Genomic DNA, 25,692 nt, shown 5'->3' with positions numbered 1-25,692 from the left:
AGACACCACGGTAAATAGATCTAAGTATGTCAACTTCAGTTACTTTATTCACATAGCTGAAGTTGCGAAACTTAGATCAATCCCCCCACCAGTGTAGAGCAGGCCTTTGTGTTTTAAATCCAGATTCAGATTTAAGAGCTGTGGCTTCAGCCAATTTCTATTAATAATGAACAAGAAGGGACATAGGTGAGACATTTTATACATTTATTATTATTATTATTTATTAAACATTGGAAATCCATCTCAGAAGAAAATCCTGCATATGCATGTTTTTCTGGTTTACAGGCAAACACCTTTTCCTTTTAAAATGCTTTCCTAGACACTAGGAAAATGCCACAGCAGAATCTTGTATGCAAATGCAGGCACCAAATCTTGCACCTTTCCCCAAGCTTTTGAAATGTGTTTTCTGTTTATTTTAGATGAGGGTAGCTTTTAACCAAGTCACTGATAGAACAAGCCCAGACATTGACCCTGGGCTAACCATGGGATGTTTTCCAAGTCCAGGAAAAGAATTTTTCTTATTTATTTCTTTGAACACTGAAAATAGAAAGAATGCAAAGGAAGAAAGATCCAGCTCTAACGATCCAGCACGTTGCAATGAAAAACCTGTTCTCTTGTGTTTAGGAAGGTCAGTAAACTTTGAATCACCTTCTATATCTATTCCTGGAGTTCCCCAGGATGTACAAAGAGGCAGGCAAAATACAGCACAGAGAGAGGGGGAAATTGCCATAAATTTCCATTATTTATATAAGAAGATGGAGCGTATGGCCGGCCAAAAGGCACACAGTAATGCATTTTGCATAGTGCCATAATATCCCCTTTGTGTTTCGAAAGCTATCCATTGCAATCTGCCCTCCCTTCGGTGCACTTCGTCAATTTGCCTTTTTATTTATTTATTTTGTGTTCGAAAGTTAGAATGACAAAATATGAAGTAGTCTGAGCTCCATCAGGTACGTCTGATATCTTTTTTTAGGGTCCCCTCTGCGTTTTATTGTTCATAGCAGCTCCGAGGAATGTGCCTTGGCAAAGCATAAATGTAGTTGTACTTTCCTCCTTCTCTACAGGATGCGATTTAAAAATAATAAAATTGGTGTTGTCTACTCTCCGGGTTTCATTGAGAGCCTTGTAATATTTGGTGGGTGGGTCCCCCCACCCCGACTCAAATTCATGTGAATATGTCAGAATCCCAGCTTTAATTTTTTTTTAATTTGATTTTATATTTAAAAAGGGCATAGCTAGCCCTAGTAGTTGCAGAGAAAAGCTAGAAATGCAACACAAGCATACCTTAAAGGCTCAAAAAACAGAAGGCAAATAAAAAGAACCCAGAATGTGTGTGTGCGTTTAAATCTATATCATGATTTTAAAGCCATGATTTGAACAACTGGCATTGGCCACACTAAAATGTACATACCTCTGCAACCTATAAGGCTCAACAGTAATAACATTAGTATATACAGGGATTTGATTTCCTCTCTGTAGAAAGCCATGCACATTGTGGCACTAAATTCAAATAGTAATTATTAACCTGAAGAGTGGTAGCACTTACAGGTCTCTATTGAAATCAGAGCCCTAGAGTGCTGGGTGCTGCATAGACATTCTGTGCCCCCAAAAGCTGACAGTCTTAATAGACAATACTGAGAAGAAGGGACTTGCCAAAGGTCACACATCAGGTTAGAGGAGCTGGGAATAGAACCCAGATCTTTTCATTTCCCTGCTGGGGGACGGGGGCTACTCACCCACACTTCCTCTTTAAATAGCAGTCATGATAATCATAAAGTACTTCCTGAGGTCCTGACTAAGGGTTTACTTCACTGCTTACTTTGGCAAACTTCCATTTGAATTCAGTGGGAGTTTGCTTGAGTCAATACCGAGACGAAACAGAGTAAAGGCTTCAGGAGTTGGAACAATAACACTAATCAGAGAAAAAGATGAGATCTCAAAGCACTTTCCAAACTTCAATTAATCCGTTCCAGCCTCATAATTGGCCGCCCCCACAATGGGGTAGATACCTAGAATTATAGCCCATTTTACAACGGGCTAAATAAGGATGCAGGAAGGTTAAGTGGCTTGCACCAGGTCACACAACAAGTCAGTGATAGAACTGAGAGAGAACCCAGGAGTCCTGCTCTAGCCCCCTGGTAAGATAATAACAAGGTTATATGGAAGGCAGGTAGGCCGGAGTCCACAATAAATGCCAGACCTTGTAATGCGATGCAGTCAAGAGATGATATTTTTGTTGACAAGTGCTGATCAAAAAGAACTTAAGCTTGTGTTTAATTTTGACACGAGTAATCCTATTAAAGTCAATGGTACTGCTAATGTTTAGTGTTAAGTGCTCTGCTAGATCAGGACTTTAAGCAGGGAAATTGGGAAAAGGAAGAAAACAAGGCACATCCCCTTTTCCTTCCAGTATAAAGTGGGCTAGTATATACAGATGTCTAGCTGAGAGACACCAAGCTATACATAATTTGTTTTGTTTTAGGCCACTAGAATACAGTACAAGAAATCCTCCGTGCAGAAATTCTGGGATGTTCATAGTACACATAGTACATAGTATGGTCTATTGGAAAACACAACACAGCGACATTTTCCTATTACAATAATCGGTCAAACGTTACTTCAAAAGGCTGAATCTCCAGTTGAATATACAGCAAAAGATCGTCCTGGACTATGCATCCCGATCCCACAGAAATACATTTGATGAACGAAGCCACAGAACTCAGAGTCAGGAAATTACACCACGCAAGAGGTTTTGCATAAAAAGAAACCACAAAGAAATGAAATGCAAGCAGGGCAGGCGCTTCCATTTAGGTGACCTAGGCGGTTGCCTAGGGCACCAGGATTTGGGGGGCAGCATTTTGCCGCCCTCGGTGGCAATTCAGCGGTGGTGGTGGGGTCCTTCCGCACTCCAGGTCTTTGGCGGAAATTCTGCGGCGGGTCCTTCACTTGCTCCGGGACCCGCCGCCAAAGTGCCCCGAAGACCAGGAGCGCGGAAGGCCCCCTGCCTAGGGTGGCAAAAACCCTGGCACCGCTCCTAAATGCAAGAGGACATTTAAATAAAGTGAAGGCCCTAATTCCAAACCAAGCAAACTAGGAGATGTAAAATAAAGGCTGGGGCATTTTCCTTAAATATAGAGAAGATTGACTTAAGCATCGCTTTGCTAATTTAATATGTATTGAGGACTGGCTGTCCCTGAAGATTGTTTATGGCGTATAAAATCTTTCAGTTCCAGTCATTGATTCAATTCAAGCCCAAACTGATAGTGATGGCCTGTCTGGGAAGGCAGCATGGTCTAGTGAAGAAAGTACTAGAGTGGGAGTCATGGTTTAGGTGCTATTTTCAATCCACAAAACCCCGTCTCAGCTGCCATCTAACCCTGTAGGCACCTCAACTCACCTAAACTCTTGCTGTAAAAGCCCCCTAGGCACATAAGTTTCTGCCTTGGGACATGCGCACTGTGCCTCAGGCAGGCGCCCATATACCTATCTTACGCCTAGACCCCAGCCTGATGCTCACATCAGGAGAAGCTAGGTGTTGCCCCTAGGGTGACCAGACAGCAAGTGTGAAAAGTTGGGACAGGGGATGGTGGTAATAGGAGCCTATATAAGAAAAAGACCCCAAAATCGGGACTGGCCCTATAAAATTGGGACCTCTGGTCACCCTAGTTGCCCCTCCACTATCAATCTTACTTGTGGGATTTGATCTGGTAGGCGTGTGCAGAGCATACCTAACTCCACATACATTGGCTAGATGGGCGAAGACACCAGCCTTGTAACCTTTAGCCTAGTGGTTAGGGTTCTTCTACAGAATGTAGAAGAACCCAGCTCAATTCCTTTCTCTGTCTGTGGGGGAGAAGGGGTTTCCCACCTCACAGATGAGTGTCCTGACCACAGAGTCATTCTCGCACTCTTTCTTGGCCACTGCATGTTTAACACAAAGTGGAACAGCTTCAACAAGAGAGATTGAGAGAGCCCTGCACCAGAATATCCCATAGTCTAGTGGGTTTGGTAATTTGTTAATTATGTGAGGTAAAATGTGCCCTGTAAAGAAGTATAATCTCTCTCTCTCTGAAGTTAGATTGGGATATTAGGCATGGAGTTTTCCAGTGAGTTGTTACATTCCTACTGAATGGGAGTTCCTGTCCATTGACTTTCACTGAGAAATTGGTGCATCTAGTGATTTTGGGTCCCTCTATTTTTGGCTGCGACACCTTAAAGGGGCCTGATTATCAGAAAGGATGTCCCTTAAAAGGGGGTCTCAAGTTGGACACCCAAAAAGGCATTTCCAATGGTAGTGGGGCAAGTCTCTTATGAAAATGTGGACCTTGATGTGGGTCATGGAGTGGCATGGGGAAAACGAAAGCGGGAGTTATTTGATTCAGGGTCTGATTCTGATCACCCCTGGCTGTAAACCAGGAGTTTATTTGGATCATACACAAGTTATTGGGCTGAATACAGGGGTAAGTAACTGGATATAATTCTATGGCTTGTGTGGTACAGGAGGTCAGAACTGATGGTCCATTCTGATCTTAAAATCCATGCATCTATTAAACTCCACTGAAGCCAAGGTAGTTATCGTGGTCTAAAACTGGATGAAATCAGAATCAATCCCCAAAAGACCAAATTCTTTTCCTTTCACTCTGTCGAGTTCTGTTCCAAAGATGGATGTGCCAGTGAAAGTTGAATTTGTAAGCTTTCAGTTGCCCTTTGACCCTAGGTGGGTTGACATTTCTCACCTGTATCTTTCCCTGTTTCCATCAATTATTCCCTCCAAATGAAATACGAGCAAGCCACATGGAGACCGCAACACCTAAAAATGTTCTGTTTCTACATAACAATTTATGAATGTGCTAATTTATGGGGGGATGAAATTTACGGCCAGGGCTTTTAGAAGTGAACCGGCAGTTTAAAATTCCAGATCGGTGACAGAATCCTCAGGCAGGGTTCAGATTACAAAGAATAGCACTGGGAAATGCAAAAAGGTGGAAATCCCGCTCTGCTCACTTTGGTATAAACGAATGAACAAGGTGCAGGATTATGGAGAATCTCCCCCGTGGCTTTTAAAAGCTAAGAAGAGCTAAGCAGGGTGAAAACATCACTCCTTGAAATTGTTTTAGGTGATTCTGGGTTCATCCTCTCCTGTAGGCGAATAATAGAAAACAGAGCACAGACCGGAGTACGAAGCCAAGAGAAGAATTGTGTGTGTGTATTAGGGTTGGTTGAAAACTGCCAAGTATGTGTCTCTCTGAGTGAGGGTGGGTGGGTGCTTAATAGAGATGGTTGACACCTGCTAAATACTTTTAATGGGAAATTTTTTAATAAATATATTTACTTCCCACTCCCCTTCAGAATATTTCTCAGTTTTTCAACGAAAAAAAACAGTCGTCAAAATCATTTTTGGTAAAAATATTCACTTTTCTGAAATTTGTTATTTTTACTTAAAACTTGGAAAACATACTGAAAATGTGGGGGTTCTGGTTTTTGATCAAAAACACTAACACTGTCTAATTGTTTTTCATCTAAACATCTTGTCATTGAAACACATGGAAAATGTGGACTAAAATGAAAATTTTTGGTTTGGGCCAAAAGCTATTTTCTGTCAAAAATCTCTTTTTGGCAAGAAGAAATGGTTCCTACTGGCTCTAGAGTTGAGTCTAGGCTTTTTTAAAGGGAGTTAGTTAAAAGAGAATTTTAGTGGGATTTAGGTACGTAGACTCAGAACCTCAAAGGCTGCCTTTGAGGAGCCAATAGGAACTCTGTATGACTGTCTCCAGCCCTGTCCTCAGAGCAATTTACAGCAGCCTGGGGGCTGCTCTGCTCTTACTGAGCTAGCTAGCTATGATCTCCTAGGGACCATGCATCAGCTGGGGATTGCTGGAGCAATTTGTGCTCTGGCTACCTTCCCTTCTCACCCCTTATATGCCTCCTGTGCCAAAGGCTGTGGAAGGGAGAAATCGGAATGGGCTCTTTCTGCTGTCTTCACACCTGTTGGGGGTCCCACACCAGGGGCATCCTTAGCAGAAGATTTAAGGGGATTTCACCTAAGAGGTTGAAAAGGGGCCTGAGAATCTAGCCTACTCAGTGAAAAGTAGACTGATAAGTTTCAATCAGTACAACAACAACAACAAGAGGTGGGGGTGCAAAATGAAAGATGAAACAGCTCAGAAGATCTCAGCTGATGCTCAGCACCCTACAGGGATAGACCATTGTTAAGGCCAACTTCATTCCAAAAATGACGTGCCAGTCATCCCGTGGGAAAGCTGGCATTGCAGCTGCAACAGGTCAGACCATTTCCATCAAAATGATTTTTTTTTCAGCCAAACCTGCCATTTTCATCTAAATTGAAACACTTTGAAATGTGTCAATTTTGATGAAAATTAAAAAAAATTGGAAACTGTTTAATTTACAACAGAGAAAGGAGAGACTTTGATCTAGAAAAGCAGGTAAGCTGTTCCAGTTAGTACTAAGTAGCAGCCAGCTTTAATCTTCTTAAAATAAAATAAAATAAACTCTCCACTATTGTATGATGTCATATTATAGCACGACATAATGTAAAAATAATAAATATATATATATAAATGAAAAAATTCATAAAATAAAATTTCAAAATTCCCAAACAAACTTTTTCCACAGCTGATTTTTTTTGTGTGGAAATTCTGGTTTGCAGGAAACTTCAAATATTTGTTTTCATGCCAATTTGGAAAAACAATTTCTGAAATGTTTGGACCAGCTCCAATTGCCTCGAGCCTCATCTGCAATAAGGTGTTTGTTCTTAAAGTTTTTCAGCACCAGCAGAAACTGCAGAAGTGGAGGGTCAGGCAAGAACAATGTCACCGAAACCTGCTCTGAACAGGTTTAGACACCATCCCAACAGCTAGTCTACACTCATGCTCTCATAGACCTACACTGATAAGGCAGTGTGGTCTAGTAGGTAGGACACTAGATGGGGGTTCAAATCCCATCTCTGCCACTGACCTTCTGTGTGACCTTGAGCAAGTCATTTTAACCCTAGCACTATTTGCCTGACTTGTCTGTTTAGATTGTAAATTCTGTGGGGCAGGGACTCTCCTGCTGTGTGTCTATGAAATTCCAGCACAATCGGGCCCTGATCTCAGTGCTACTGTAACATAGTATTAACTAGTGGCGGGAAATCATAAGAACACAAATCTACTCTAGACAGAACCATAGTGTTGGGAAGTAGAAAGGCTGGAATCAATGTATTTATGGTAGGTAGTTTATCTAGGAAAGTCTTATAAGAATTCCTAGCAATCACCTGAAAGCACCATTGCTTGTTAATGCATTATTACCTGTGAGCTCTCAATTTATGCCTGGTCCCCCACAGGATTACCTAATCTTTAAAAATCAATATGGGAAGAACTTGAATCCTGGGCCAAATTGTGCCATTGATCTTTAAGCCCTGAGAGGTTTAAAATCAATAATTAAATATGCCCACAATGGTCCCTCTTCCCCCACACTAGTTAGGTTAGATGGAAGGGCATTTGGAGGCAAGTTGTTGTTGTTAATAATAATAATAATTAATAATCAATTAATAATACTAAATAATTTATTTTATTTATTAACATCACTTGTAACTAACTGGGAATAGTTTTCTTAATGAAAAAAGAAAAGTTTTTAAAAAGTGGATGGAAGGAAGAAGACTAAACATAATGTACTCTATACACGCACACACACACACAAACACACACACACACGGTATTACATTTTCTAAAGCACCTTAATGATTTAGAAGCCAGTTACCCAATTTCAAATGTGACTTAGGCACTTAGGACCAGATTTTCAAAGATGCTAACAGAGGTACATAGATGTCTAGTGAAATTTTCAAAACTGCCTAAGCAGGTTAGGTGCCTAAATCCTATTGATTTTAGCTCCACTGGTGCCTATCTGCATCTTTAGCTGACTAAATACCTTTGTAAATCTGGTTTGTGAGGTGCCAAAATCTGAATGACTTTCAGTGAGACTTAGGCTCCTAAGGCTCTGGTGGTATTTTGATGCCTAACTCCTGTTGTAATCAAAGGCAGTTAGGTCCCTCAGTACCCTTGGTGTTCTGGGCCCCAAATGCCTACGCCACTTTTGAAAATGGGACTTGGGCTCCTAAGTCACTTAGGTGCTATTGAGAATGTTACATAGGCCTTGATTCTGCAGTGCACTAAGGCACGTTCTTAAGTTGCATTAAAGTTAGTGACTCTTAGGCTAGGTCTACACTGGGGAGGGGGCGGGGTCAACCTAAGATACGCAACTTCAGCTACGCAAATAGCGTAGCTGAAGTCGGCGTATCTTAGGTCGATTTACCTGACCGTGAGGATTGTGGCGAGTTGGCAGCCGCTGCTCCCCCGTCGACTTTGCTCCGCCTCTCGCCGCAGTGGAGTTCTGGAGTCGACGGCAAAGCAATCGGGGATCGATTTTATTGCGTCTACACTAGACGCGATAAATCGATCCCCGATAGATCGATCGCTACTCGCCGATCTGGCGGGTAGCGTAGATGTACCCTTAAACCCATGGCCAAGACTCTGCTGAACTAGGGACAGAAAAAGAGTGAGAGAATGAAAATAAACTCTTTCCACGTGTGACACTATTTCTGCAGGGTTACTGGTTGTAATATAAGCCAGGAGGGTGAAGCTGGAATCACTAAAATACCCAATGGGAAATTAAATTCTTATCATCTGTACAGTTAGGGTACCAGACATTATCACATAATAGTAATATTCAGGTTCCAGGTAAGGAAAACTAAATGAAACATCTTTTTCCCTTCAGGCAGCTGATTCCCCATTGGCTCTGCATTGGATGTTTCTCTAAAAAATCTGCTCTAGGAATGATTTTGGGGACATTCTATGGCCTGTGTTATACAGGAGGTCAGACCAGATGATCACAATGTTCCCTGCTGGCCTTGGAATCTATGAATCTCTTTCTTTGTGCATTGAGATTGGTTTGATCCTCTGTACAATTTCCCCCTTTGTTCAGCGAGGAGAACAGATCCTTGTGGATGCCGCACGGCAGGAGAAGCCACTGAAGCATCTTGAAATATAATTAGAATCTAAATATGACACTGCTGATACAGTTGGAGACCTCGCACCATAAAACACCAGGCCTGTGATTTGTAAAATTGTACCAGGCAGCCCTATGTCATACAGAGTAGGAGATGCTCCCAGACATACAGACGTATGCAAGTGCATGATTGCTTAAAGATTGCCCATGAGTTTTCAATTACCTCCTATTAATGTATTTACTCTGTGTATCTTTCATCAAGCTACGAGTCGTTTTATTTTTTGTACAGGGATGGGTTGAGTTTAGTAAATGGCACATATTTCAATATTAAAGCCGTTTACTATCATCACAAGCATGAAAGATGCCTCAAATAAGATGCAGCTGCACGTGAAGTTGTTAGTGTCTGCGTCCCAGGCAGTATATCTCCTGTATTTTAATTAAGTGGGTGTTCTCTCTCGCTGTGCATCGTACATTACCGGTGGTCATCCCAGATGTCAGCGAGGAGTTGCCAGAGAAACTAAATCCAAATCAAACCAACAAAAGAGTCCCTGCCAACCAGGACCAGCCTGCCCCTTTTGAAGGGGAGATTTCTATCACTACATGAATGTCTCTTTTCTTAGGCCTGAATTGCAGTTCTGCTAGCCCAGTGGCTGTATGACCCTAGGAGAAGGCTGGGAACCAGTTTGGGACTCAGGTATGTCTACATTGGAGGTGTGATTTCCAGCTGGAGTAGACATATCCACCCAAGCTCTGAGCAACCTAGTGCTAAAAGTAGAGAGTGTAGCTAGGCGGCATGAATGGTGGGAGGGGCTAGCTGCCCCAAGAGTAATCCTGTCCAAGTCCTTAAGCATGTACTCAGACAGCTAGCCTCTCTTGCATGCCCACTCCCAGAGTTATGCTTTTATTTTTAGCCCATGAGCTTGATCAGTGCTAACCCAGGTATGTCTCCCCCAGCTGGAAATTATACTGTCCAGCTCCAGGGTAGACATACTCTCAGAATCATGGTCTAGTTCCCAGTTTACTCCTGATCTAAGGGCTTGTCAACAAGGGGATATCTAGGAAAGTTAATCCGATTTAACTAAAGGTGGGAATTTGAAGTAGATTAGTTAACCCGCCCTATTTGAACACCTTCATTCAGAATTAAAGTGGATTTAATTCAGTTTAATATAATTCACTTTGGAAGCAAATTAAATTAAAGGAAATTCAGGCCACTTTAATTCTGAATGAAGGTGTTCACCAATTTCCTGCTAACAGATGCCAGCCCTGAGGTCTGGTGGCAAGTTGCTTGGCCTTAATGCGGGTTAACTAATCCACTTCAAATTCACACCTTTAGTTAATTCAGATTAATTTTCCAGCTGGATTAACCCATATAGACAAGCCTTTTAAATAGGTGTAGGGAGGAAGTACACTTCACTAGCCCTCTACCCAGTGCAGTATGCTTAGTTTTCATTGACTACTGCATGGGGAAATGGGCAGGAGTGCCGCCTGCTTTTCTGCCGCCCTAGGTGGCGGAAGGTCCTGCCGCTGAAATACCGCCGCGGTCGCCGCCCCCCAAATTGTAGTGCCCTAGGTGACCGCCTAGGTCACCTAATGGGTTGCGCTGGCCCTGGAAATGGGGGTGAGCCAAGTGTGACACTGGCAGACCAGGTGCCAGCTCATGCCACGGCCCCTGGGCCTCAGTGGACACTGACAAATGCAGAGCTGGAAACCAGTCTGGCTCACCAGTGTGCTAGTATAGTTAAAATAGGTATTAGAGTTATAAGAATGTGTTTAGTGTTTAGACTTTATGAAATGCTTGTGGGATGTTGCATGTATTACTCTTACATGTACCCCATGTTATAAAATAATAGACTCATAGACTCATAGACTTTAAGGTCAGAAGGGACCATTATGATCATCTGGTCTGACCCCCTGCATGTCGCAGGCCACAAAGCCGTCCCTACCCTTTCCCTTGACTCTGCTGTTGAAGTCCCCAAATCCTGTGGCTTAGTGACTTCAATTGGCAGAGAACCCTCCTGCTAGCGACCCCTGCCCCATGCTGCGGAGGAAGGCGAAAAACCTCCAGGGCCTCTGCCAATCTACCCTGGAGGAAAATTCCTTCCCAACCCCAAATATGGCGATCAGTAAAACCCCAAGCATGTAGGCAAGAGTCTCCAGCCTGACCCTCATTGGCCATTATACTATTTACCTACCAAGGCACGGTATTCATTTGGCTAAAATCATAGTTAAGTATTTGCTCTGTAACTATAAAAGTGTTTGCTACAACTGTTAAACCCCACAGTCAGGAAAACATTACCAAGTGGGAAATGTTAGTTTACCACAAGAGGTGTTCTCTTCTCCACAACAGAAGAAGGCCTACAGACACCAGCCAAGCCACTATGGAACATCAGTGGACAAAAGACTTTGTTGATTGCTCCCCACACACCCATGAAGAGGATTCTAGATCAAGCCCTCATCCCATCACAGCTTGAATGCTGAGGGAAGGACATAAAAATCCCTGCAAAGGAGTTATTACCACTGTGCTGCTTGGAATTCAGAGAGGGGAAGATTTCTAAGCATAAGCAAGGGAACCCCAGCTGCATGGCTTGGGTTAGACCTAAAGGACAGACAGCGCTTGCATATTAGAAAAGGACCTAGGGGTTACAGTGGACAAGAATCTGGATATGAGTCAACAGTGTGCCCTTGTTGCCAAGAAGGCTAACGGCATTTTAGACTGTATAAGCAGGAGCATTGCCAGCAGATCGAGGGACGTGATCATTCCCCTCAGCATTGGTGAGGCCTCATCTGGAGTACTGTGTCCAGTTTTGGGCCCCACACTACAAGAAGGATGTGGAAAAATTAGAAAGAGTCCAGCGGAGGGCAACAAAAACGATTAGGGGACTGGAGCATATGACTTATGAGAAGAGGCTGAGGGGACTGGGATTATTTAGTCTCCTGAACAGAAGAATGAGGGGGGATTTGATGGCTGCTTTCAACTATCTGAAAGGGGGTTCCAAAGAGGATGGATCTAGACTGTTCTCGGTGGTACCAGATGACAGAACAAGGAGTAATGGTCTCAAGTTGCTGCAGGGAAGGTTAGATTAGGTTAGGTTAGATATTAGGAAAAACTTTTTCACTAGGAGGGTGGTGAAGCACTGGAATGGATTACCTAGGGAGGTGGTGGAATCTCCTTCCTTAGAGGTTTTTAAGGTCAGGCTTGACAAAGCCCTGGCTGGGATGATTTAGTTGGGGATTGCTCCTGCTTTGAGCAGGGGGTTGGACTAGATGACCTCCTGAGGTCCCTTCCAACCCTGATATTCTAAGGGTATGTCTACACTACGAAATTAGTTCGAATTTATAGAAGCCGGTTTTATAGAAATCGGTTGTATACAGCCGATTGTGTGTGTCCCCACATAAAATGCTCTAAGTGCTCTAGTCGGCGGACTGCGTCCACAGTACGAGGCTAGCGTCGACTTCCGGAGCATTGCACTATGGGTAGCTATCCCACAGCTATCCCACAGTTCCCGCAGTCTCCGCCCCCCCTTGGAATTCTGGGTTGAGATCCCAATGCCCGGATGATGCAAAACAGTGTTGCGGGAGGTTCTGGGTACATGTCGTCAGGCCCCTCCCCCTCCGTCACAGCAACGGCAGACAATAGATTCGCGCCTTTTTACCTGGGTTACCTGTGCAGACAACATACCACGGCAAGCATGGAGCCCGCTCAGCTCACCGTCACCATATGTCCTCTGGGTGCCGGCAGACATGGGACTGCATTGCTACACAGCAGCAGCTGCTAACTGCCTTTTGGCGGTAGATGGTGCAGTAGACTGGTAGCCTTCATCGGCGATCTGGGTGCTGGCAGCCGTGGGGCTGCATTGCACCAGCCCCTTGCCTTTTGGCAGTAGATGGTGTATTACGACTGGTAACCGTCCTATTACAAGTTGGCTCATCGCACATTAGCAGAGTCTTCCCTGAGCAGCAGATTGTGCAATAGGCCTGAAGGCCATCGTAATACACTAACTGCCAAGCGCCCAGTATTTGCTGCCAAGCACCCAGAAAGATGCCGAGGGCTATCAGTCATGCTGCACCGTCGTCTTAAGATGTAAAAAATAGATTTGCTCTGTATTCATTTGCTTCCCCCTCCCTCCGTCAAATCAACGGCCTGCTAAACCCAGGGTTTTCAGTTTAATCTTTGGGGGGACCATTCTGTGTGACAGTTGTTTGTGTTTCTCCCTGATGCACAGCCACCGTTCTTGATTTTAATTCCCTGTACCTGTACGCCATGTCGTCACTCGGCCCGCCCTCCCTCCTTCCCCCCCCCGACCCGGTTCACTCTACTTCCCTGTAAACCAACCACCCCACCCCACCCTCCCCTTCCCTAATTCGAGCACCTCTTGCAGAGGCAATAAAGTCATTGTTTTTTCACATTCATGCATTCTTTATTAGTTCCTCACAGAAGTAGGGGGATAATTGCCAAGGTAGCCTGGGATATGGGTGGGGGAGGAGGGATGGAAAAGGACACACTGCATTTTAAAACTGTAAGTCTTATTGAAGGCCAGCCTTCTGATGCTTGGGCGATCATCTGGGGTGGAGTGACTGGGTGGACGGAGGCCCCCCCACCGTGTTCTTGGGCGTCTGGGTGAGGAGGCTATGGAACTTGGGGAGGAGGGCTGTTGGTTAAACAGGGGCTGTAGCGGCGGTCTCTGCTCCTGCTGCCTTTCCTGCAGCTCAACCATACGCTCGAGCATATCAGTTTGATGCTCCAGCAGATGGAGCATTGATTCTTGCCGTCTGTCTGCAAGCTGACGCCACCTATCGTCTTCAGCCTGCCACTTGCTCTTTTCATCCCGCCATTCAGCCTGCCACCTCTCCTCTCGTTCATATTGTGCTTTTCTCATGTCTGACATTGACTGCCTCCACGCATTCTGCTGTGCTCTATCAGCGTGGGAGGACATCTGCAGCTCCGTGAACATATCGTCCCGCATCCTACGTTTTCTCTTTCTAATGTTCAGTAGCCTCTGCGAAGGAGAAACATTTGCAGCTGGTGGAGGAGAAGGGAGAGGTGGTTAAAAAAGACACATTTTAGAGAACAATGGGTACACTCTTTCATTACAAGGTCGCATTTTCCTCTGCCTGCCGGTTTGGTATGAGAGATCACTCACGCAGTGCCCCAGGCAACATATTTCGGCTTGCAGGCAGCCATGGTAGGCCACAGTGTTTTGGCTTTTTTAACCTTCTTAACATGCGGGAAAGGTTTCAAACAGCAGCGCATTTCCCATATCAAGGATGAATTGGGTTGGCCATTTAAAATGGGTTTTCAATGTAAAAGGAGGGGCTGCGGTTTCCCGGTTAACATGCGGCACAAACCCAAGTAAACCACCCCCCCCCCACACACACACACGATTCTCTGGGATGATCACTTCACCCCTCCCCCCACCGTGTGGTTAACAGCGGGGAACATTTCTGTTCAGAAGAGCAGGAACGGGCACCTCTGAATGTCCCCTTAATAAAATCACCCCATTTCAACCAGGTGACCGTGAATGATATCACTCTCCTGAGGATAACAAAGAGAGATAAGGAATGGATATTGTCTGCATGCCAGCAAACACCGGGACCATACGCTGCCATGCTTTGTTATGCAATGATTCCAGACTATGTGCTACTGGCCTGGCATGGTAAAGTGTCCTACCATGGCGGACGGGATAAGGCAGCCCTCCCCAGAAACCTTTTGCAAAGGCTTTGGGAGTACATAAAGGAGAGCTTTCTGGAGATGTCCCTGGAGGATTTCCGCTCCATCCCCATACACGTTAACAGACTTTTGCAGTAGATGTACTGGCCGCGATTGCCAGGGCAAATTAATCATTAAACACGCTTGCTTTTAAACCATGTGTAATGTTTACAAATATTTACAAAGGTACACTCACCAGAGGTCTCCTGTGTGCCCTGAGGGTCTTGGGTGAGTTCGGGGGTTACTGGTTCCAGGTCCAGGGTCACAAACATATCCTGGCTGTTGGGGAAACCGGTTTCTCCACTTCCTTGCTGCTGTGAGCTACCTACAGTACCTCCATCCTCATCTTCCTCGTTCCCCGAACCGTCTTCCCTGTGTGTTTCTCCATTGACGGAGTCATAGCACACGGTTGGGGTAGTGGTGGCTGCACCCCCTAGAATGGCATGCAGCTCCGCGTAGAAGCGGCAAGTTTGCAGCTCTGCCCCGGACCTTCCGTTTGCTTCTCTGGCTTTGTGGTAAGCTTGCCGTAGCTCCTTAATTTTCACGCGGCACTGCTGTGTGTCCCTGTTATGGCCTCGGTCCTTCATGGCCTTGGAGACCTTTTCTAATACTTTGCCATTTCTTTTACTGCTATGGAGTTCAGCTAGCACTGATTCATCTCCCCATATGGCGAGCAGATCCCGTACCTCCCGTTTGGTCCATGCTGGAGCTCTTTTGCGATCCTGGGACTCCATCACGGTTACCTGTGCTGATGAGCTCTGCGTGGTCACCTGTGCTCTCCACGCTGAGCAAACAGGAAATGAAATTCAAACATTCGCGGGTCTTTTCCTGTCTACCTGGTCAGTGCATCTGAGTTGAGAGTGCTGTCCAGAGCGGTCACAATGAAGCACTGTGGGATAGCTCCCGGAGGCCAATAACGTCGAATTCCGTCCACACTACCCCAATTCCGACCCGCAAAGGCCGATTTTATCGCTAATCCCCTCGTCGGAGGTGGTGTAAAGAAACCGGTTTAAAGGACCCTTTAAGTCGAAAGAAAGGGCTTCGTCGTGTGGACGTGTCCAGGCTTAATTCGATTTAACGCTGCTAAAGTCGACCTAAACCCGTAGTGTAGACCAGGCCTATGATTCTATTATTATAGCAACTATTATTACCGTTTGGAACTTAAGACTGTATCTCATTTGTGTATGTATGTATACCTGCTTTAACCTTGTAAATTACTTTCATTTCTTTTTCTTGGTTAATAAATCTTTAGCTAGTGTTATAGGATTGGCTACAAGTGTTGTCTGTGGTTTGAGATCTGAGGTACAATTGACACTCAGTAAGTGACTGGTCCTTTGCGACTGGGAGTAACCTGAATATTGCTGCGATTTTTGGTGTAAGGGACCATCTATCACAGTGGTTCTCAAACTTTTGTACTGGTGACCCCTTTCACATAGCAAGCCTCTGCGTGCAACCCTCCCCCCAAATTAAAATCACGTTTTTATATTTTTAACACCATTATAAATGCTGGAGGCAAGCAGGGTTTGGGGTGGAGGCTGACAGCTCGCGACCCCCCATGTAATAACCTCGCGACCCCCTGAGGGGTCCCGACCCCCAGTTTGAGAACCCCTGACCTATCACAAAGGCAGGCTTGCCTGGGTGGCACGATAGACCAGAGTAGACCAGGTTAGACTGTTATAGCGCTTTTGCAATTCACACTCATAGTTGGTTGGTGAAATCTAATTACAGAACATACAACCAATATAGGATTTAAACCCTGCCCCTTGACAGTCTGCCTTGAGGTTGGCACGCACCGTCATAAGCCACATCAGACAACTTGACACCAAGAATGCCCCCATTCTCCACTCCTTCTCATCTTCCTGCTCACATGTGGAGAAGGGGTTGTAGTCATTAGCGCATTAGGAAAATTTCCAGCAGAACGTTTATCCTTCGGAAAATGCCGATTGGTTGAAAGTGAAATGTTTTGTGGACACGTGATGATTTCAATCAAAGTTCATTTAGATAGAAAACTTGAAAAGAGCGTTTTGATAGGATCGAAACATTCTGCAAGGCGACATGTATGCTGCAGGTAGTGGCGTAATGTCCAGCTCAGGCAGGCATACGTGTGCTAGCTTTGCTTGAGGTAGCATGTTACAAACAGCAGTCTAACCACAGTGGCATGGACACCTAGGTATCCGCCGCAGTACGTACCTAGGATCTTGGACGGGATCGTACTTGGGTGGCCAGCCTATTCTGCCACAGCTACACTGCACTTTTAAGTGCTCTGGATTGATCAAAACAAGTATGTGTACATCTCCAGCTGCAGTGGAGGTGTACCCTAGGTTGGACCATTTCAGAATGGACCATGTTGATTTTCCCTTCCAAGAGGATTTTTCATTTAATTTTTTTTAAATTTTATACTGTTGAATATAATATAAAATATAAAATAAAAGTTGAAATTGGAATGAAATGTTTCCATTTTATCGAAACAAAATGTTTTGATTGGTCAGAAATATTTTTGGGGAGGGAATTTTGTACAATGGGAAATTTTGAATTTTTTTTGTTTCCATTCCAGTTCGGAATAGCATATATTTTTTTTAATCACGGAATTCCCCACAAAATGAAAACTCTGATTCCCACTCAACCCCAGTAGTGACCCCATTGAGGTTGTTTTGTACACACACACACACACACACACACGCACGCAAGCAGGTCTGGGAAACCTGTGGAGTGTTGCAATAGAGAAGTTCCTTCCTTGCTCAGGCCTACAGGACAGGCCATAATCTGGCCCTCATCTGCAAGTATAATTATGACAAAGCCTGTCTAATAAAACAAAAAGGTCAGGATCAACGTGGGGACCCAGACTGGAAAAGTTGTATTGCCTTGGAATGACTTCCACTCTAACTGCTTGTACAGTGTTGGGTGACCCATTTGCCAAGTGAATGAGAAAAAATTGTCCTTCCTCATGAAGCTAAGAGGTTTTTTCCCTTGGAAACTTAACATAAACTATACAGCTTCCCTTACCCTCTGGGCCGCCTGCCTTCAAAATATTGAGCTGGGCTAGTGCCCAAATAACCTGTCAGTCCCACCTTGTCTCTGATGTGCTCTTCTTCCATGTAAGGTTTTCATGGGAGAAATAGCTGAATGATTTAGATGTAAATTTCGGAACCTCATTGATCTTCCCATATTGCTAAATAGGAAGGAAGGAGAAGGGCTAGATCTCAGAGAGATGGAAGGGGTCCTGGGGTGATCCTGGAATGGAAAGGGGTGTTTGATGCAGAATGGGAAAGATTGAGAGCCATTGATTTAGATGGTTTCCAATAGTTTGACCCTGTGGTTATACAAATAACAGCTCTTATTTAACATTTTTCATCTGTAGCTCTCAAAGCCTGTTGCAAAGAGCATCTGTATTCACGCTTGTCGTAAAATGAATTTTCTGCCCCATGGAATTTCAATCATTTTTTCAATCCGAAAATGGAAGGGAAAGCCAGAATTTCAAAAATTTTCACCCTTCAAAATTTCAAAAAATAAATAAATAAAACCGTTTTGATGAACCTAAAATGTTTCATTTCAGCCTCAACCGTTTCGAGTTTTCTCCATTTCTCATTAGTCCATTTCTAAATAAAAAGTCATTTTGAAATGAAAAATTGAAACATTTCATTCATTTTGACATTTTCAAAACTTTTTTTCCTTTTCCCCCTAAATGAAGTTAATCAAAACAGCATTTTCCAGTGGAAAACTGTTTTAATGAAAATGTTCTAACAGCTCCAGTCAGCATCATTGTCCCCATTTACAGTTTTCAAAGCTGCCATAGGGATTGAGATGCACATGGGAGATGTGCATCTAAACCCCATAGCCAACATTGAAAATCTCTGTCTTTAATGTCTAAACATCCAAATGTCAGTTGCCTACTCCCTCCTTCCTACTTCACCAGCTCCAGAACAGCAAATCCAGAATCATTTGTGGTGTATAACTCCATGAAACTCAGTGGGAAAGCACCGGGGATGAATTTATGCCATTCCATAGAAACAAATATTATGAAAGGCCTGGCAACGATTCCCCTTGTCACTGATTGGACTATAAAGTTATTGAGGAAATTGGATGGCTCCCAGGAAGTGTCTCTGATCTATGGACAGTCACAAGCCAGTGGGCATGATAGCTGCCTTCCATTCAGATTAAATGAGGGAGCAATTAAATACCCGCTTTGTTTAGTGATCACTGAAGCAATAGGAGGCACCTCGGCAAGGCTGGATTATTGGAGTTGAGTCCTGTGATCTCAGGGGTGAGGGGTTGCCGCTGGGGTCTGAATGCAAAAGCAGAGGTTGGGTTCTGTTTGGTGGGATTTTGTGTGTCTGTGAGAGAGAAACAGTCTACAGAGAAGACAGCAGGAAAGCCAAAAAGGAGACCGAAAGGGAAGCACTGGTAGCATGACTCTGAGAGAAAGCAAAAAGAGAGAGCATTCTGGGCAGAGTGCTAGCTAGAAAGAGGCTTGCAATTATGAGCAAAGAAACTGTCTCCTGTTGTTGGATTCCTATTGTGCTCAGGGAAGTAGGACTGTGTGGATATTCATTGGATTTAAAGAAGATTGCACCAAAGAAATACCAGACTCCATTGTCAATTTCTCATCCTAACAGAAACAACCCGCAAGACTCACAATTTTGGCTAACAGCATGGCCCAAAAGAGGGGTAACACTAATCAGGGCCAGCGCAACCCATTAGGCGACCTAGGCGGTCGCCTAGGGCACTACAGTTTGGGGGGCGGCGACCGTGGCGGTATTTCGGCGGCGGGACCTTCCGCCGTCTCTATGGGGGGTGGCATTTTGGGGTGGGACCTTCCGCCACCTAGGGAGGCAGAAAAGCTGGCGGCGCTCCTGACACTAATGTAGGCTAACAAGGATACAATGGATCCCCAGCTGCTGTGAATCAGTGTAGCTCCATTAACATCAGTGAAGATGATGATTTACACCAGCTGAGCAAAGCCAGATTAAGACAATCTTGGTACATGTAAACTGCGGCTGGGAGTGTGCCTCCCAACCCGGGTAGACAGACTCGGGCTAGTGCATAAAAATAGCAGTGTGGGTTTTGGCAGCAGTTCAAACTCACCTAACCCCCTGGAACCCAAGTCTCCACTGGAGTTGCAATAGCCACCCTGCTATTTTTAGCGCACTAGCTCAAGCTAAGCTATTGTGAGTCTGTGTCTCTGGGCTCTCCCAGCTGCAGTGTATACATACTCCCTGAGGCCTTATGCTCACCTCTCATGAGGCCCCACAATCACATCTCCATGCCGTAGCCCCACCCCTACGCTGTGGCCTCACCCCTCCTTGGGATGGCAGCAGGTTTCAGAGTTAAGATCAATGGGGCTATCCACACTTCACAGAGCTATTGCTTCAGGCTGTCTGCAGACTCAGGCAGACAGCAAGTTCTACTTTGCTCGTTTTTTAAGCTTTTCTTTGCATCCATGAGAGCTAGAAACTTGCTTTTATCTTCTGCCAAGGAAAGCTGAGATTCTGATCTCATTGTAAAAAGCAACAGAGAGTCCTGTGGCACCTTTAAGACTAACAGATGTATTGGAGCATAAGCTTTCGTGGGTGAATACCCACTTCGTCAGATGCAGTGGGTATTCACCCACCAAAGCTTATGCTCCCATACATCTGTTAGTCTTAAAGGTGCCACAGGACTCTCTGTTGCTTTTTACAGATCCAGACTAACACAGCTACCCCTCTGATACTGGATCTCATTGCGAGACACCAGGAGCCGGGGGTCCTAGGCATGGGCCTCTGGTGCCTGTGCCTAAATCTGGGTTTGAGGATGGAGGATCATCTGGCCCACTATGATGTTTTTGTGATGGACAGCCAGATGGAGCTCTGACATGGCAATCATGAAAAATCAACTCAAAGGGCCATATTTTATTTCACTGCAACCTGCATTGAAGTTAGTCTTTAAGGTCAGGCTATCCCCCTTGAGTGACTCAGTTTAGAGAGTTCTAGTGATTGGGGGATAAATCCTAAAGGCTTTGCTCACTTGCGTTTTGTCTACTAATCCATCTCCAATGTGGCTACTTGGAACATTCCAAACCTCTGAGCAGTTTCAAACAGCTGCCATTTTTAACAACCCTCCTCCCTCCCCCCCCAACCTGTCAGGGAAATGTTTCCTGCCTTCCCCAAAATGTGGAATCCTCCCACAACATAGGACTGGCTCCAGGCCCAGGATAACCAGCATTCAATCCTCGACCAGTGACAGGTTTAAGGTCCCCGGGTCTCATAACCCATTCCTGTTGGAAATGAAAAGTCAGTGGAAGTTTTATTCTGAATGACTTAGGCATGACTTTAAGATTTTAACCCATAATGAAGAACAGCTGAGAATACTGGAGAGAACAGAGCTCAGAATCTATTTTGTGAGACATCCCCTGTACTTTTAAATAGAATAAGAAAGAAAGAAAGAAAGAAAGAAAGAAAGAAAGAAACATTTACTGTCATATAAATAGGTTTGGCAGAATTTGATTATTTTTAAATGATTTTTACGGATAATATCAATGTTTATTTTTGAGCATTTTTTCCATTTACATTTTCACAATTGTGCAAAATTATGGATTTTAAGCTTTATTTTCATTTTTATCATTTTAAATGTTCACAGGTGTAGGAAATTAGAGGGGGTCATACAGTAATTATTTAATGACAATACATGTTGAGATACAAAAAGTTAAAGCTTTATACCGTGAAAATACAAACTGTCAATCTCATATGTCAACATTTTAGCCTTAAATTAAACTCTAATAAGTTCTCAAGCAGCATTTTCCCTACTTTCCCTATCTGTAAATTTTGGTTACTGGCGACGCAAATATTTTTTGTGTAAAAATGGTGAAATGTATTTAAATGATGTGTGTAAGTGGTGTGTAGACGGTTTGTGTGTAAATGGTGAAATCAACATAAAAATCTAATCCTTCCAAGCCTTTATATGAATAAGACAAATATAGTTAAACTAGCTAGAATATAACTGCTGCCCAGGATTCCCAAGGGATTTAGACACTTAACTCTCAACAAGACCTGGTTGCATATAAGAATTTCTCCCACAAGAAATTTCATAGGAAAAATTCCCCATTAAAATTTGTCATATTTTGATTTCCGTGGACTTTTTTGTTTTGAAACAACATTTTGAAATTAATCCTTTTATGTGTGTGTGTTTGCTTTGAAACGTTTAGAAATCAAACAAAAAAGTTTCATTTTGTATTGATTTTGACAAATGAAAAATTCCAGTTTTTCATTTTTTTTTCCTTTCCTTTTTGGGGTTTCTCTATTTTTTTTTTTTATCTACCTTTTTTTCTCCATTGGAAAAAGAGGAAGAATGGTGAAAAAGGTGGGATAATGTAAGAAACCCCTCATTTTTCACATTTCTTTGATGTTTCCCAACTTGAAAAAGTTGGGTAACAGTCCAAAAGTCTGATAAAGTGTAGGTGGGGGGACACTATTTTGAAATGAAACTTTCCAGGGTTTTTTCGCCAACATTTAGAGAAAACAAACAACAATTCTATTCCCAGTTGAACTTCAAAGGTATTTAGGGGCTAGAGTTTTAAAGGAATTTAGGTGCCTAGAGTTACAGATGGGCACCTAGTGAGATTTTCAAAATCACCTAGGTGCCTAACTCCCATTGATTACAGTTTTAAATCTGCCTCAGAAGGCTCCAACTGTGGCTTCTGTCTGAAACAGGATATCAAACTGTAAGAGGAAATAATGGCAACTTAATAATGTGTGCAAGTGAGTGGCTCTTTCGGTGGCCTGCTGGGTAACTGTCAGCTAGTCAGGTCCTTGCCCTGTGCCTCAGTTTACGCATCTGTAAAATGGAGATAACAACACTGACCTCCTTTGTAAAGCACTTTGAATTTTACAGATGAAGAAGTAAGAGCTAGGTATTGTTGTTAGTAGTAATAGTAGTAGTGGTATTATGGAGTTGCAAACACCAATAAGGACAATGAAATAACAGAAAAGAAGACAGAGAAATGGTAAAGTAGGCAGGAGATTTTAAATAATCATATTTGATTTTTTAAAAGTACACCTGCAGGAAAAATAAATACAGATATTCAATGACATCCCAATAGCCAAAAGAGGCTTAAATCTGAGAGTAGTCACCGAAGTAGACATGGGTTTGCAATGCAACAGTGTCCTGATATGATACTTCTAGGGGGCAGGGATAGCTTGGTGGTTTGAGCATTGGCCTACTAAACCCAGGGTTATGAGTTCAATCCTTGAAGGGGACCACTTAGGAAGCTGGGGCAAAAATCAGTCCTTGGTCTTGCTAGTGAGGGCAGGGGGTTGGACTCATTTCAGGGTCCCTTCCAGTTCTATGAGATAGGTGCCTCTCTTCATATTTTTTTATTTTTACAAATGGTCAAAAACCACATGACTGGCTTAAAAATGGGCTAGAAACTTTATTTTTTAAATGAAAGCTGTGAGTCTCTTGTAATCACCTAACTTTAGGAGTTGGGGCTTTTAGACCTGGTCTACACTAAAAAGTTATGTTGATCCAGCTATGCCACCGAGGGGTGGGAAAAATCCAGAGTCGCTAAGTTGACCTAACCCCAGTGTAGACAGCGCTAGGTCTTCCATCAACCTAGCTACCTCTTCTTCGGGAGGTGGATTACCTATGCCAATGGGAGAACCGCTTCCGTCGGTATAGATAGTGTCTCTGCGGAAGCCCTGCATTTCAAGTGTAGACAAACCCTTAGAAAAATGCCAAATGTCACAAGACTCATAAAATTGCTAAAATTGGCAACTCTGTGCCTATGAAATGCAATTATAGATTCATAGAATCATAGAAATGTAGGGCTTGAAGGAATCTCAAGAGATCAGTTAGTCCATCCCCCTGCACTGAGGCAGGACCAGGTATAGAGAATTATAAGGCCAATGGACCATTAAATCCATTGGGAGGGAGGGGCGGGGGGGGGAGGAATTGGCAAAAACAAACCATTAAAAATCAAGCCAGGTTGCTGAGGGGCTCATTTGAAATGACTGTTTTACAGAAACTGCTAATCCCAGATTAGGATAGATGTTCCCTCCCATACACACACTTTTCCAGACCACTTTAAAAATTGCAGAAAGACACTTATGATGGATGGGGGAGGGGATGAGGAGGGGAAGTGACGTTTCTGTGGATGTCTGAGGCTGAGATCCTGCTGGGATGATCTCTGTGGCGCTGCTGGAATGTCATTGTATGTATGCATTGATTTGTTAGGGCACTTGGGATATCATTTTCAAAATGGCCTAAGGATTTAGGAGCCTGAATCACATTAAATTTCAAGGAGATTTAGGCTCCTAAATGCCTAAAAATTACTTCTGAGAATGGGATTCAGGCCTGGTCTGCACTACAGAGTTAGGTCAACATAAGGCAGTTCATGTCACCCTAACTCTGTAAGGGTATGTCTAGCAATCGCTCTATCGGGGATCAATTTATCGCGTGTAGTGTAGACACGATAAATCGATCCCCGATCGCTCTCCCGTCGACTGCTGAACTCCAGCAGTGCGAGAGGCGGAAGCAAAGTCAACGGGGGAGCGGCGGCCATCGATCCAGCGCCAAGAGGATGTGAAGTAAGTAATTTTAATTCGATCTAAGATGCGTTAGCTACGCTATTCTCGTAGCTGAAGTTGCATATCTTAGATCGATCCCTCCCGAGTGTAAACCAGGCCTAAGTGTCTACAGTAAAATTTAGCTCCCACCGATGTAACTGGCCCACAACACTGAATGAATAACTCCACCTGCATGAGAGGCATAGCACTTAGGTCAAAGGGGTTAGGTCATTGCCGTATCAGCGTGGACACTTACATCGACTGTTGTTGCCTTTCAGAAGCCATCCCACAATGCCCCACACTGACAGTTCAATCAGTGCAAGCACTCCTGGTAAGGATGCACACCGCCAACAAAGGAGCGTAGTGTGGACATGCAAAAGCGATTTCATTACTGAGGTGGCTGTACGTCAACGTAATTTAGGTTGACTTAATTTTGTAGTGCAGACTTGCCCTAAGTCTATTAAGGGATTGAAGGCCAGGTTTTCAAGAGTATTTGCTCACCTATAGATGCAGCTAGATGTCTAGTGGGATTTTCAAAAGCACCTAAACAGATTAAGCACTTAGGGCCAGATTTTTAAAAGTATTTAGGTACCTAACTCCCATGGAAATCAATGGGAGTAAGCTTGCTTTAGTGCTTTAGAAAATTCCAGTAGCCACCTGGCTGCATCTTTAGACACCTAAATAACTTTGAAAATCTTGCCCAGAGGCACTTTTGAAAATGTTACCTTTGAGCTTTGGACAGGCCTCTCTTTATGAGTTTACATCTAAATAAATAAGAAGTGTGGGCCTTTCAGTGCTCAGGGTAGATAATCCAAGTTACCACGAGACAATCCTTTTTCAAAGGTTCCACCAGGCAATATTTTATAAATGGTGACAGGCGATTCTATAGTCCCATTGCCTGCTGATTAAAATTACAGCAGGAAAGAAAATCTCTCCCTTTTTCCCTCTGCAGAAAAGTCTTAGGCTGGGAAGTTATGAAGATAAAGCGTATCAGTTTCATGTCCCTGCTCCATATTGAAAGAAAAGCAATTCAGGCCCCTCCATGCTCATTCACAGATGACTGAGTCGCTGCTGTCCCTCTTATTGAAACATTGAAACAGTCATGGGTTTTTTTTCTTTCCCTGTGAAAATGTTTCCTCATTACCGGCCTGTGAGTTGCCAGAATGAAGCAGTTAGCCTGCTTTTTTATATTGCCGTAATATGTATACCAAAGAAAATCTATTAGCACCTCAGAGAAAAGCACTCTGGGATCATAAAGGAACTGTCAAAGTTTCACAATCCCCAACTTTCGCTCACATTTCATATTCATCAAGAAGATGGAATAAGAGGGGGGCTTGGAAGCACCTTGGAGGGAGCTATTGCGAGCCCAATTCAATAAGGCAGTGTTCAAACGGCCTTGAGGAATGTAAAGTATTATTCATTTGCAGAAGTTCATAAATTGTGTGC

Source organism: Trachemys scripta, chromosome 16, assembly GCF_013100865.1.
Source record: "Trachemys scripta elegans isolate TJP31775 chromosome 16, CAS_Tse_1.0, whole genome shotgun sequence".
Taxonomy (NCBI): Eukaryota; Metazoa; Chordata; order Testudines; family Emydidae; genus Trachemys; species Trachemys scripta.
Note: the sequence above shows the minus strand (reverse complement) of the source record.